Consider the following 15,245-nt stretch of genomic DNA (forward strand, 5'->3'; position numbering starts at 1 on the left):
CTGGAGCTCTGCTTTTCTCTTTTGTCTCCTCCAGATCCATCATCTGATCCAGAAGCAGATCCTGGTTCTTCTCACCTGTTTCAGCGACAGTAAGCTCTTATTTTCATGCAGTTCTTTGTCTTTGTTTTTTTTTTTCATCAGCTCTTTGGAGAAATTAAGAAAGAGCCTCATCAGTCCAAATGTTAGTTCTCTGCACAAAAAAACAACTTTAATGCCAATTTACAGTGATCCTCGCTCAGCTCACAAACACTACAAGCCCTTACTTCAGCACACAAAAGTGCTAACAATAGATGAATTAAAGGTTACCGACAGTATATGATGAATGTCACAGCAAAACAAATTAGAGGCTCAGGCGTCCTAATGAAGGCTTTTGCCGGCCGTGAGCGGACAGTCAATAATTAGTGGTGTTACACTCGCCGCTTTCTGCTTACCACTCGCATGGTCATTTTTCACTCTTTTAATTGCACAGGTTACATTTCCTCTAATGATGTGGCAGCTCTCCACTTTTTATTTCCCATTTTTAATATTTTCGATTGACGGAAGGTGAACAATCTCAACCTGAATGCAGTCTTTAAATGATCACACACACACACCAAACTTTACACTTTTATTCTGTCTATATTCTGATCACACACACCAAACTTTACACTTTTATTCTGTCTATATTCTGATCACACACACCAAACTTTACACTTTTATTCTGTCTATATTCTGATCACACACACCAAACTTTACACTTTTATTCTGTCTATATTCCGTTCACACACACCAAACTTTACACTTTTATTCTGTCTATATTCTGAACACACACCAAACTTTACACTTTTATTCTGTCTATATTCTGATCACACACACCAAACTTTACACTTTTATTCTGTCTATATTCTGATCACACACACCAAACTTTACACTTTTATTCTGTCTATATTCTGATCACACACACCAAACTTTACACTTTTATTCTGTCTATATTCTGATCACACACACCAAACTTTACACTTTTATTCTGTCTATATTCCGTTCACACACACCAAACTTTACACTTTTATTCTGTCTATATTCTGAACACACACCAAACTTTACACTTTTATTCTGTCTATATTCTGATCACACACACCAAACTTTACACTTTTATTCTGTCTATATTCCGATCACACACCAAACTTTACACTTTTATTCTGTCTATATTCTGATCACACACACACCAAACTTTACACTTTTATTCTGTCTATATTCTGATCACACACACCAAACTTTACACTTTTATTCTGTCTATATTCCGATCACACACCAAACTTTACACGTTTATTCTGTCTATATTCTGAACACACACCAAACTTTACACTTTTATTCTGTCTATATTCTGATCACACACACCAAACTTTACACTTTTATTCTGTCTATATTCCGATCACACACCAAACTTTACACTTTTATTCTGTCTATATTCCGATCACACACTAAACTTTACACTTTTATTCTGTCTATATTCCGATCACACGAACCAAACTTTACACTTTTATTCTGTCTATATTCCGATCACACAAACCAAACTTTACACTTTTATTCTGTCAATATTCTGATCACACACACCAAACTTTACACTTTCATTCTGTCTATATTCCGATCACACACCAAACTTTACACTTTTATTCTGTCTATATTCCGATCACACACCAAACTTTACACTTTTATTCTGTCTATATTCCGATCACACACCAAACTTTACACTTTTATTCTGTCTATATTCCGATCACACAAACCAAACTTCACACTTTTATTCTGTCAATATTCTGATCACACACACCAAACTTAACACTTTTATTCTGTCTATATTCCGATCACACACATCAAAATTTAAACTTTTATTCTGTCTATATTCCCATCACACACACACCAAACTTTACACTTGTATTCTGTCTATTTGCTGAACACATGCCAAACTTTACACTTTTATTCTGTCTATATTCCGTTCACACACACCAAACTTTACACTTTTATTCTGTCTATATTCCGTTCACACACACCAAACTTTACACTTTTATTCTGTCTATATTCCCATCACACATACCAAACTTTACACTTTTTTTTGTCTATATTCCGTTCACACACATCAAAATTTACACTTTTATTCTGTCTATATTCCCATCACACACACCAAACTTTACACTTTTATTCTGTCTATATTCAGTTCACACACACACCAAACTTTACACTTTTATTCTGTCTATATTCTGAACCTACACTAAACTTTACACTTTTATTCTGTCTATATTCCGATTACACACACCAAACTTTACACTTTTATTCTGTCTATATTCCGTTCACACACACACCAAACTTTACACTTTTATTCTGTCTATATTCTGAACCTACACTAAACTTTACACTTTTATTCTGTCTACATTCTAATCACACACGCCAAACTATACACTTTGATTCTGTCTATATTCTGAACACACACACACACCAAACTTTACACTTTTATTCTGTCTATATTCTGAACCTACACTAAACTTTACACTTTTATTCTGTCTATATTCTGATCACACACGTCAAACTTTACACTTTTATTCTGTCTATATTCCGATCACACACCAAACTTTACACTTTTATTCTGTCTATATTCCGATCACACACCAAACTTTACACTTTTATTCTGTCCATATTCTGATCACACAAACCAAACTTTACACTTCTATTTTGTCTATATTCCGTTCACCCACACCAAACTTTACACTTTTATTCTGTCTATATTCCGTTCACACACACCAAACTTTACACTTTTATTCTGTCTATATTCTGATCACACACTAAACTTTACACTTTTATTCTGTCTATATTCTGATCACACAAACCAAACTTTACACTTTTATTTTGTTTATATTCTGATCACACAAACCAAAATTTACACTTTTATTCTGTCTATATTCTGAACACACACCAAACTTTACACTTTTATTCTGTCTATATTCTGATCACACACACCGAACTTTACACTTTTATTCTGTCTATATTCTGATCACACACTAAACTTTACACTTTTATTCTGTCTATATTCTGAACACACACACCAAACTTTACACTTTTATTCTTTCTATATTCTGATCACTCACTAAACTTTACACTTTTATTCTGTCTATATTCCGTTCACACATACGAAACTTTACACTTTTATTCTGTTTACATTCTGAACACACAAACCAAACTTTACACCTATATTCTGTCTATATTCTGAACACACACACCAAACTTTACACTTTTACATCATAAAAATGTCAGTTTTATGTATGATATGTCAGCTCTCTAGCTATTTAATTTTTTTTAGATTGACAGAAGGTAAATAATCTCCATCTGAATGCCTCTTTAAAGAGACGTATAGTTTTTGCTCTAATTAGTGCACGCGATCATTGGAGAGACGCACAACAGAGACGCTGTTTTAACTTGACTTTGGAGTGTGACTCTCTCTTGGTTTATCCGTCTTTCAGTTACTTTTGTGTTTTATGTTTGCTTGAATTTATGCATGTGGGATTTTACTTTGATGCATGAAAAAAATAAAAATAAAAAAAACCTCCCAACCGCGCGTGACGTGCAACCAGGACCTGACAGAAAGAGAAATATTCACACAAATAAGACATCAAAGATAGATGGAGAATTAAAATATGCGCTTCAGATTTATTCTGATTGCTTTGGGATAGAGGAGAGGAAAATATTCCCTAGAAGTGTCCGACTGGAAGACATCAAAAATCATCGCAGCGATTGCCACAAACAGACGGATCACTCGCAGGGAAAAGAGCGAAGGGAAAGGTGTAGCTCTGCTCTATTTTCAGGGATTCCCTCGTGGGTGAATATAAAAATCACAACTGAGATTGCTTTAATATCCTGATTGTTTCTCCAGATCTTCCAGGTTTGGAAAACACGTCTGTTATAAATACTGATGCTGATATTCACTACTGGGTTTCCCATTCGGAAGTGCAATGTATTCACATGTGCTGATATTTTGTTGAATTAAAACTATTATGATTATACATGTATATATATACTTCAAATGTGTATATATATATATATATATATATATATATATATATATATATATATATATATATATATATATATATATATATATATATATACATACATACATACATACATACATACATATATATATATATATATATATATATATATATATACATACATACATACATACATACATACATATATATATATATATATATATATATATATATATATATATATATACATACATACATACATATATATATATATATATATATATATATATATATATATATATATATATATATATATATGTATGTATGTATGTATATATATATATATATATATATATATATATATATATATATATATATATATATATATATATATATATATATATATATATATATATATATATACACACAGTAAATATTATTAGACTAGATATTCTTCAAGACACTTCTATACAGCTTAAAGTGACATTTAAAGGCTTCACTAAGTTAACTAGGCAGGTTAGGGTAATTAGGTGAGTTATTAAATATCGATGATTTGTTCTGTAGTCTATCAGGGGAAAAAAAACAGTTTAAAGGGGCTAATAATTTTGTCCTTAAAATGGTGTTTAAAAAATTAAAAACTGCTTTTATTTAAGCCGAAATAAAACAAATAAGACTTTCTCCAGAAGAAAAAATATTATCAGAAATACGGTTAAAAATTTCCTCGCACTGTTAAACATTTTTGGGCAAAAATTTAAAAAAGAAAAACAATTCTGACTTCAACTTTAGATTTTGTATATAAACAATATATTTTCCTAATGCATAAAATATTATCACCATATTGTGTGTATAAATAGATGCAGATACAGTATATTTATGTACATGAGCATGTGAGAGTGCAAGTCATAGGCATTTTCTTATATTAGAGTCTTCATGACATGCATTGTAATGCACATGCGTGGGCACCTGAAGCAGAATATAGATTAAATAAATAAAATGTGTGAAAAAAGGGGACAAAATCCAATAGTTAAATATGTTTTTGACATGTTTTAATGCATGGAAACGTAATTATTACTCATTTATTTCAATCTATGTGATTTCAGTACGGGTTGAGATATGAGGGTGGAAATATTCAGATAATCTTCCATTTAAAAGGCGTCATTTTTACCATCATCTATTTTGCTTATGAAACATTCATTCATTCATTTTCTTTTCTGCTTATTCCCTTTATTATTCTGGGGTCGCCACAGTGGAAAGAACCGCCAACTTATCCAGCATGTTTTTTATGGGGCGATGCCCTTCCAGCTGCAACCCTTTTCTGGGAAACATCCACACACACCAATTCAGACTCATACACTACAGACAAGTTAGCTTACCCAATTTACTTGTACCCTGAAGGAAACCCACGCAAACACAGGGAGAACATGCAAACTCCACACAGAAATGCCAACTCAACCAGCCGAGGCTCGAACCAGTGACCTTCTTGCTGTGAGGCGACAGCACTACCTACTGCACCACTGCGTCGCCGATTATAAAACACGTCTCAAATAAATAAATAAATAAATAAATAAATAAATAAATAAATAAATAAATAAAACATCAAAATATATATTAAAGCATATTGTTTAGTGCATGCTATCTATCTTAATTTGTAGATTTAAATTGAATTACTGTAAAATTTGTTCACCAAAATTCATACTCTGAGTACACTCTGAGTTTTTTTAATAGAGTTACTAAACACACTATAGATTTCGTATTCCAGTCTGGAATCAACAAACCAGTTTGTTGCAGTCTTTTATTTTATTTATTTATTTATTTTAATCAAAAAAATTGTTTCTATTTGTTTATATATTTACAATTGGTTATTAATTTTGGTATAAAAGTTATAAATCTTGGCGGAACTTTGACATATCTTACATAAATACTGTGTATTTGACTGTTTTTACAGAGCATTTGGCTGCACATTTTACACCTCTACATAGTCTACACTAACCGGCCACTTTATTAGGTACACCTGTCCAACTGCACATTTCTAATCAGCCAATGGCAGCAGCTCAATGCATTTAGGCATGTAGACATGGTCAAGATGATCTGCTGCAGTTCAAAGTGAGCATCAGAATGGGGAAGAAAGGGGATTTAAGTGACTTTGAACGTGGCATGGTTGTTGCTGCCAGACGGGCTGCTCTGAGTATTTCAGAAACTGCTGATCTACTGGGATTTTCACGCACAACCATATCTAGGGTTTACAGAGAATGCTCCGACAAAGAGGAAATATCCAGTGAGCGGCAGTTCTGTGGGTGCAAATGCCTTGTTGATGAGGCCAGAGGTCAGAGGAGAATGGCCAGACTGGTTCCAGCTGATAGAAAGGCAACAGTAACTCAAATAAGCACTCGTTACAACCGAGCTCTGCAGAAGAGCATCTCTGAAAACACAACACGTCCAACCTTGAGGCGGATGGGCTACAGCAGCAGAAGAGCACACCGGGTGCCGCTCCTGTCAGCTAAGAACAGGAAACTGAGGCTACAATTCACACAGACTCACCAAAACTGCACAATAGAAGATTGGAGAAACGTTGCTGCTCTGATGAGTCTCCATTTCTGCTGACACATTCAGATGCTCGGCTCACAATTTGGCCTCAACAGCATGAAAGCATGGATCCATCCTGCCTTGTATCAGCGGTTCAGCTGCTGGTGGTGGTGTAATGGTGTGGGGGAGATTTTCTTTGGGTCCATTAGTACCAATTGAGCATCAACGCCACAGCCTACCTGAGTATTGCTGCTGACCATGTCCATCCCTTTATGAGCACAGTGTCTCCATCTTCTGATGGCTACTTCCAGCAGGATAACGCAGCATGTCATAAAGCTCAATCATCTCAGACTGCTGAACATGACGAGCTCAATCAATCCAATAGAGCAGCTTTGGGATGTGGTGGAACGGGAGATTGGCATCATGGATGTGCAGCCGACAAATCTGCAGCAACTGTGTGATGCTATCATGACAATATGGAGCAAAATCTCTGAGGAATATTTCCAGTAGCTTGTTGAATCTCTGACACCAAGGATTAAGGCAGTTCTGAAGGCAAAAAGGGTCCAACCTGGGACTAGTAAGGTGTACCTAATAAAGTGCCTGGGATATATATATATACACACACACACACACACACACACACACACACACACACACACACTGTATATATTACTTTACTCCACCTCTTACTCTCACTTACTTAATGCAGACACTCACTCACTCACTCACTCACACACACACGCACACACACACGCACACAAACAAACACTCTGAATGTCAAACTTATCAAAGTGTGTTCCTCTCAGTCAGAGAGCTGTAGGAAGAGCAGCGCAGCGCCGCAGACTCTCTATAATGCTCTTGTTAAGCAGCGCAGAAAGGCGCGATTGAAAGCGCGGCCCATCTCGGCTAATTAACACTTTGAAAGATAAAAGCAGTTTATTAAATCAATCAGAATGCTGTCTGTTTGTGAGTCCCCGCAGATAAGGCCATTTGCATATTAACTTAGCGATGGTGGTAACCTACATAGACCGGCCCACAGAAACGGCGGCCAGCGCTGTAAACATTCTACTGTACGCCGCCTCAAACTTTTACAGCCCGCGCTCTCTGGTGGATTTTTAATTCATTAAATAATCAAAAGGTAAATAAATAAGTAAACAGATCCGCAAACGAATAAACAAATAAACAAATAAATAAACAGACACATCTCCAGCCTCCTAATTAATTATTAGACATTCTGAATTCAGATAAGGCCGTGTGTAAATAAACAAAACTGCTCTAATGGCCAATCAGACGGCTCGGCGGTAAACACTGCGTCCGTCCTGCTGCCAAAAACAATACATTAATGCAGCATCCATCTTGATTTCACACTCGCGATGCTCATAAAGAGAGACGTAACACACATCTCTTCATCTGGATTCTGCATTTCACCCACAGGCGAGCGTATCGTGTGGAGCGATGCGCTGAACATGGCCAGATAAAGCTCTTTAATATTGATCTGGGTCATTTGTTAGTTCGGGGTGCAGTGTTTATTTCACTGATTTGTCTCGTGTTCCCTGAAGATGCTCTGCCGCGACACGCTGGAGACGTACAAGTGTGTGTTTAGCCTTCATTTACTCTTTGTGTCTTTGTGAGATGCAGATCTCCGTCACAAACACACACATACACACAAAAGCACACAAGCTCACTTGCACACACACACACACACACACACACACAAACGCAAGCTCGCATTAATGCACAAACACACAAGCGCTTGTTCGCGCACACACACATTGACACACATTGGATACACACTGTACGCACAAACACACAGGTGCTCACATACACTCACCACTTAAACACACAAAAGCTCGTGCACTCACATTTAAACACACAAACATACGCACACACATACTCACAAACACACACGCACTGACCCACACATAGTGCACACACACAAACACACAGGTGCTCACATACACGCACACTTTAACACACAAAAGCACACTTACACTTAAACATGCACACATTTAAACACAAACATACGCACACACATACTCACAAACACACACGCGCTGGCCCACACATACTGCACACACACAAACACGCACACATTTAAACACAAACATAGCCACGCACACTTACACACATACACACAAACACACGCTCGCGCACACACACACACCCATACAAACACACACGCTTGCACTTAAACATGCAAACGCTCACACTCATTCACACACACACACATGCACGTTTAAACACACAAATACACACACACACACACACACACACACACTTGCTCACTTGCATGCATGCACATACACACACTACACACATACACACACAAATACAAGCACGCACACATTCACGGTTGCATGGACGCACTGAAACACACACACTCACATATACACACACACAATTACATACACACACACTTATACACAAACACTTGCACACACACACACACTCACACTCACACAAACACATTTAAATGTGCACATATGCACACACACTAGCTCACATGCACACACATGCAAACACTCACACATACACACACAAACACATACACTTGCTGGCACGCACACACACACACACACACACACACACACACACACACACACACACACACACACACACACACATTTCCATTCACGCATACCTAAACACACAAACGCTCACACACACACACACACACACACACACACACATTTAAACACACAAATGTACACACGCACTTTCGCTCACACACGCATGCACACACACACACTACACACATAGACACACAAATACATGCTTGCACTCACACATTCACGGTTGCATGGATGCACACATACATACAAACACTCACATACACACACACACACATACAAACAGACGCTCGCGCACGCACACACACACACACACACTCACACTCACACACTCACACGCACACAAACATTTAAATGCTCATGCTTGCGCACACACACTTGCTCACATGCATACACACACACACACACACACACACACACATGCTCACTCGCACACACATGCACATTTAAACACACAAACATACACACACACACAAACACTCGCTCGCTAGCCCACATGCATACACACACACACGAAAACACACTTGCATTCACACACACACACACACACACACACACACACACAGACTTAAACACAAATGCTCGCACACACACACATAGAAATACACAAACGTATGCACACACTCTCCCATGCATGCACACATACATGCATACATATGCTTGCTTGCACACACACATTCACGGTTGCACAGATGCACACATACACACACACAAACACACATGCGTTCACATACACACACACTTAAACGCACAAACCCTCGAGCACACACGCACATTTAAACAAAAAAAACCCTCGAGCACACACGCACATTTAAACAAGCTCACTCACATGCATGCACGCATGCTTAAACACAAACGCACACACACAATCGCTGTCACACACACACTCACACAATCAGTACACACACACACACTCACACAAATGCACACACATACACACACACTCACACATAATTGCTCACTCGCACACACAAACTTAGTCACAAACACACACAGACACACACACACACACAATCGCTGTCACACACACACTCACACAATCAGTACACACACACACACTCACACAAATGCACACACAAACACACACACTCACACATAATTGCTCACTCGCACACACAAACACTCACTCACACACACACTGTGGTCTATAAGAATCCTCGGCCTGCGCTCAGATCAGCTGGATATATATTCATTACTGACTCCTCTATATATCAGTGTGTCGACATCAGTTCATCATCAATTATGAATTATGAACCTGCCGCTCTATTACTGTATTACTCAGACGCATCGCGATTAATAAGAGCACTGATGGTAAACTCATGGATTCTTTATGTTAATGCGCTCGCTAATGCTGAGATCCGTCCAATGGCAGTGAAGTATTAATGCTGGCGTTTTATAGGAATAATGAGAGCCGTGTTTTTGTTCAGACCTGCTGATTCCTGCACGTCAGCAGAGAGCCGGAGAATATCCTCTGAGCTCATCACTTGTGTAATGCGGAGATATGCTGAAGGTTTGGGGTTCGGTGGGAAGATAAATGACAATGATAATATTATGTGAAATAATGCACAAAGAAATACATCTGTTTCTATGAATAAGAGATAACAAACATTTTAGTTTAGAAAGTTACACATTTTATTTGGTGCATATAATATAATATAATATAATATAATATAATATAATATAATATAAATATATATAACATAACATAATAAAATGAAATATATAATATAATAAAATATACTAAAATATATGATATAATAAAATATATAATATAATAATAGAAGGTCGCTGGTTCGAGCCTTGGCTCAGTTGCCGTTTTTGTGTGGAGTTTGCATGTTCTCCCTGCGTTTGCATGGGTAATTGTCTGTAGTGTGTGTGTTTGTGTGTGTGTGTGTGTGTGTGTGAATGAGCATGTGTGGATGTTTCCCGGAGATGGGTTGTGGCTGGAAGGGCATCCGCTGTGTAAAAACATGCTGGATAAGTTGGCGGTTCATTCCACTGTGGCGACCCCGGATTAATAAAGGGACTAAGCCAACAAGAAAATTCATGAATGAATGAAAAATAATATAATATAATATAATATAATATAATATAATATAATATAATATAATATAATTTAATATAATATAATATAATATAATATATGATAAAATAATAAACTAAAATAAATTAAATTAAATTAAAAAGCTTAAAATAATATAAATTAAAATTAAATAATATAAGATAAAATAATAAAATAAAATAAAATTTAATTAAAAAAACTTAAAATAATATAACATTAAATTAAATAAATAATATAAAATAAATAAATTAAATAATATAAAATAAAATAAAATAATAAAATTAAATAAAATTAAATAAAATTAAATAAAATTAAATAAAATAAAATTAAATAAAATTAAATAAAATTAAATAAAATAAAATTAAATAAAATTAAATTAAATTAAATTAAATAACATAACATAACATAACATAACATAACATAACATAACATAACATACTATAATAATATAATATAATAATATAATATAATATAATATAATATAATATAATATAATATAATATAATATAATATAATATAATGTAAAGCAAAATAAAATAATAAAAAATTAAATAAAATAATATAATATAAATAGAAATATTATACCCACACATTGTGACAATGTAACATTAATTGTAAATAATAAAAAACTATATAATATAATAAAATGTAATATATTATGAGAACATTTAATAATACATTTACTGTATGATGTTTTTTTCTTATGTTCATATAACTCATGATAACCTTATTATTAATCAGGGGTCTCCACAGCGGAATGAACCACAGCAGTTTTGTAGCAGTTCTCCAATAAGAATTAGGATCAAGTAGTATCGAACGGAAATCACAAGCAGTCCTGAAAAATGCCTTTTGATTTGTGTGTGAACTCTCTCTTTAAAGTCCAATAATATGAGTGTGTGTTTAATGACGCTGCCTGTGAACGTTTCCTTCCAAAAGCCTGTGGCCATCCAGATTCCTAATGATTTTCATACACTCAACATTTAGATCCGCAAAAGCACTGCGAGCTCAGCGGCGACCTTTCTGACACCATTAGACATGTTTCCTGAGAGTAAAACAGGCCTGTATTTACCGTGACGGAGTTACCGATGGAGCCGAAGCCTTTCTCTGGCTCCGATACAACTGAACTCCAGCACTTCTGCTCCCAGACCTTTATAATTATCCTGGAAAATTAGCGTGAAGCATTGATCTGTATTGTGCAGTGAGCAGATCTGTGTCCTCCTGGATGAAGTTCAGGGAAAAACTCTACATTTCAGTTCAATAAAATTATGCAGCAGAATTCATCTCATGGGTCTAATAAAGGGGAAAAAAAAAACCTTCCGGGCCTCATTTCACTGTCATCAAATCAAAGAGCTGCAGTCTGTGTCACATATCAAACTAGTGCCCTTAAAAGACAGCACATAAGATCTTAGATATAATAAAAATCTCACATCACACTAACCCTAACCCTTAGTCACAATAACAATATCACATGATGTATCACTAAGATATTATCAAGAGGTTCATGGAAAAACTCTCCATTTATGTTCAGTAACTGTGTGCATCAGAATTCATCACATGGATCTTATCTAGAAGGAGAAGAAAACCTGCCGGGCCTCATTTGACTGTCATCAAATCAACGAGCTGCAGTCTGTGTCACATATAAAGTGTGCCCTTACAAGACAGCATCTCCCAAGCAGGCATACAACATCATTAAAGGTCACAAGTAGGTTGGATTTAGGTTTATTATACAAAAATAAATCTGAACATTATTAAAACAACAGATTAAAACTCATGTCTCGGTGATACAGAAGGTAAGGGGTTTTTCCTTGGGAAATAAAAAAAAATCAAGTGTTTCTGGATCAGATTCTGGAGTAAAGTCTTTAAAAACACATGCAGTGTGCCACGAGTGAGAAATCACAGGCTGCTTGACCTTTATTTCTCTTTCTTTTTTTAAATATAAGTTTGTATTTGTGTGATGCAATGGTGCCAAGATTCCTGCCCTGACTTTGATTTGCAGTCCTTTAGCTCTCTGCGCTTTAATTGGCCTCTTCTGTGTGTGTGTGTGTGTGTGTGTGTGTGTGTGTGTGTGTGTGCGTGTGTGTGTGTGTGTGTGTGTGTGTGTGTGTGTGTGTGTGTGTGTGATCATGAAAACACACATGAAGCGGCGGTAAGAGTGTTTGAGAGGAAACGCACACGAGGTGTTTCCAAGCGTGAAAGTTGGGCTGATATTTAAAGTCAGACTATCAGCAATTAAAGCTGTGCGTGCGTGCGTGCGTGCGTGCGTGCGTGCGGGCGTGTGTGTGTGTGTGCACGTGTGCGCGTGCGTGTGTGTGTGAGTGAGTACACTGTCGCCTCTACCTGAGCTCAGTGTGTGTTTGTGAAGCAGAAGCTGATTTCTCCTGCAGCTTTCTCTGTAAATAAATGCAGACAGATTGTTTTATTCTGCCGATGGACACGTCTGCATCCACGAGCAGCGTCACCTACAGGAACTACAGCTATTAAAGGGACGATTCAGACAAAAATCAACATTTACTCACCATTTACTGAGCCTCAGGTGCTCACAGACCTTTAAGAGTTTCTGACAAACACAAGAGGAAATATTCTGCCTGAAGATGGCTGGACACTTGCACACATTCACGTCCATAGTAGGAAAAAATAAATGAAGACTATAAAACAGGGCCATTATCAGATTCAAATCACTTTTAATGATCTATTTCTATTCAAGGTTTTAACAGATTACTAAAAATATCTGCGCTTCCTCTTTTGATTGACACTCTTAATATATTTATTTATTTTTTGTTTTATTCAAAATGAAAAAGCACAACATTTAATACATAATAATATATTAAATATATTAAAAATATAATTAGAATATTACCTAATGGGGGAAAGTGCCATGCTTAGTATGGCTGCCAAATCGAGGTCCAGCCTTCCAGTCGAAGCAAATCAGACCAGTCTTTATGTCACAAGATGGTTATGACATATTTAACAGTCATCGGCCTCCTGAATCCTTAAATTTATCAAAACAAATGTACATCTATAAAGCTATATGGTAATGCTTTAAAATAATGGTGCATTAATTAAAGTTGGTTAATGCTTTTACTAACATGAACAAATTATTAGTTGTTATACTATAGTTTAGCACGGTATTTATTCATCTTTGTTAACATTAATCTTATTTAAGTTAAATAAGGTTAGTTCATGTTAATTCATAGTTCATTAACTAATGTTAACAAGCACAACTTTGAATTTTAATAATGCATTAGTAACTATGTTGAACTCTGATTAATAAATGCTGAAAGATATTATTTATGCTTAATGTTAGGATTTACAGGAACTAATGTTATACTTAATATTATATCGAATTTGCCTCAAATTAACCATTGGGAACTATTTTAGAGTGGGCGGAGACAATCAGCTCATTTGCATTTGAAGAAACAAGTGCAAAAACAGCAACAATTTGAATGAACCTTAAAAAAATGTACATTTTCAACCTGGTCATTTGCATTTAAATTGCATCAAAATGGCCATCAGGAAACATTCTGATTCAGTCTTAACTTTCTGTTTCCTTACTGTGGTTTTCTGACACTTGCCTGAAGAGTTGGTAGGCAGAAACAGCTCATTTGCATTTAAAGGAACAGGCGTAAAACAGCAGCATTTCAAACTGACCCCAAAACATTTACATTCAATAGAGTCATTTACATTTAGAGGCACTTAAACTGCTTCAAAATCACATTTGGAAATTTGCATTGCCTGCAAAGTGGGTGGGGAGAAACAGCTCATTTGCATTTAAAGGAACAGCACCAAAAACAGGGACAAATTAAACTGACCCCAAAAATATACAAGGGTTGTATAATATATAAATATGAATAATAAAATACATAATTAAAATAAAATTCAGTGTTAACTTTCTGTTTCTTTCCCGTGTTTTTCTTACATCTGTCTGTAAAGTGGGCAGAGACAACCAGCTCATTTGCATTTAAAGGAACAGCTGCAAAAAAAGGCGACAATCTGAACGGACCCTAAACATTTACATTTTTAACAGGTTCATTTGAATTTAAAGGCATTTAAACTGCATAAAATAATCATTGGAAA

The 15,245-nt window shown here is 35.8% G+C and overlaps 1 long non-coding RNA gene across 2 annotated transcripts in view; it reads left to right on the forward strand.

Annotated features, from left to right (window-relative positions):
• The window catches only part of LOC141386151 (uncharacterized), a 304,298-nt gene that overhangs the window by 139,146 nt on the left and 149,907 nt on the right, over positions 1-15,245 (forward strand). For both annotated transcript variants that reach the window (XR_012407491.1, XR_012407492.1), the window contains exon 3: positions 35-89. This is a non-coding gene — a long non-coding RNA (uncharacterized lncRNA). The remainder of the gene's footprint in view (positions 1-34; positions 90-15,245) is intronic.

This window comes from Danio rerio, chromosome 6, assembly GCF_049306965.1.
Source record: "Danio rerio strain Tuebingen ecotype United States chromosome 6, GRCz12tu, whole genome shotgun sequence".
Lineage (NCBI taxonomy): Eukaryota > Metazoa > Chordata > Actinopteri > Cypriniformes > Danionidae > Danio > Danio rerio.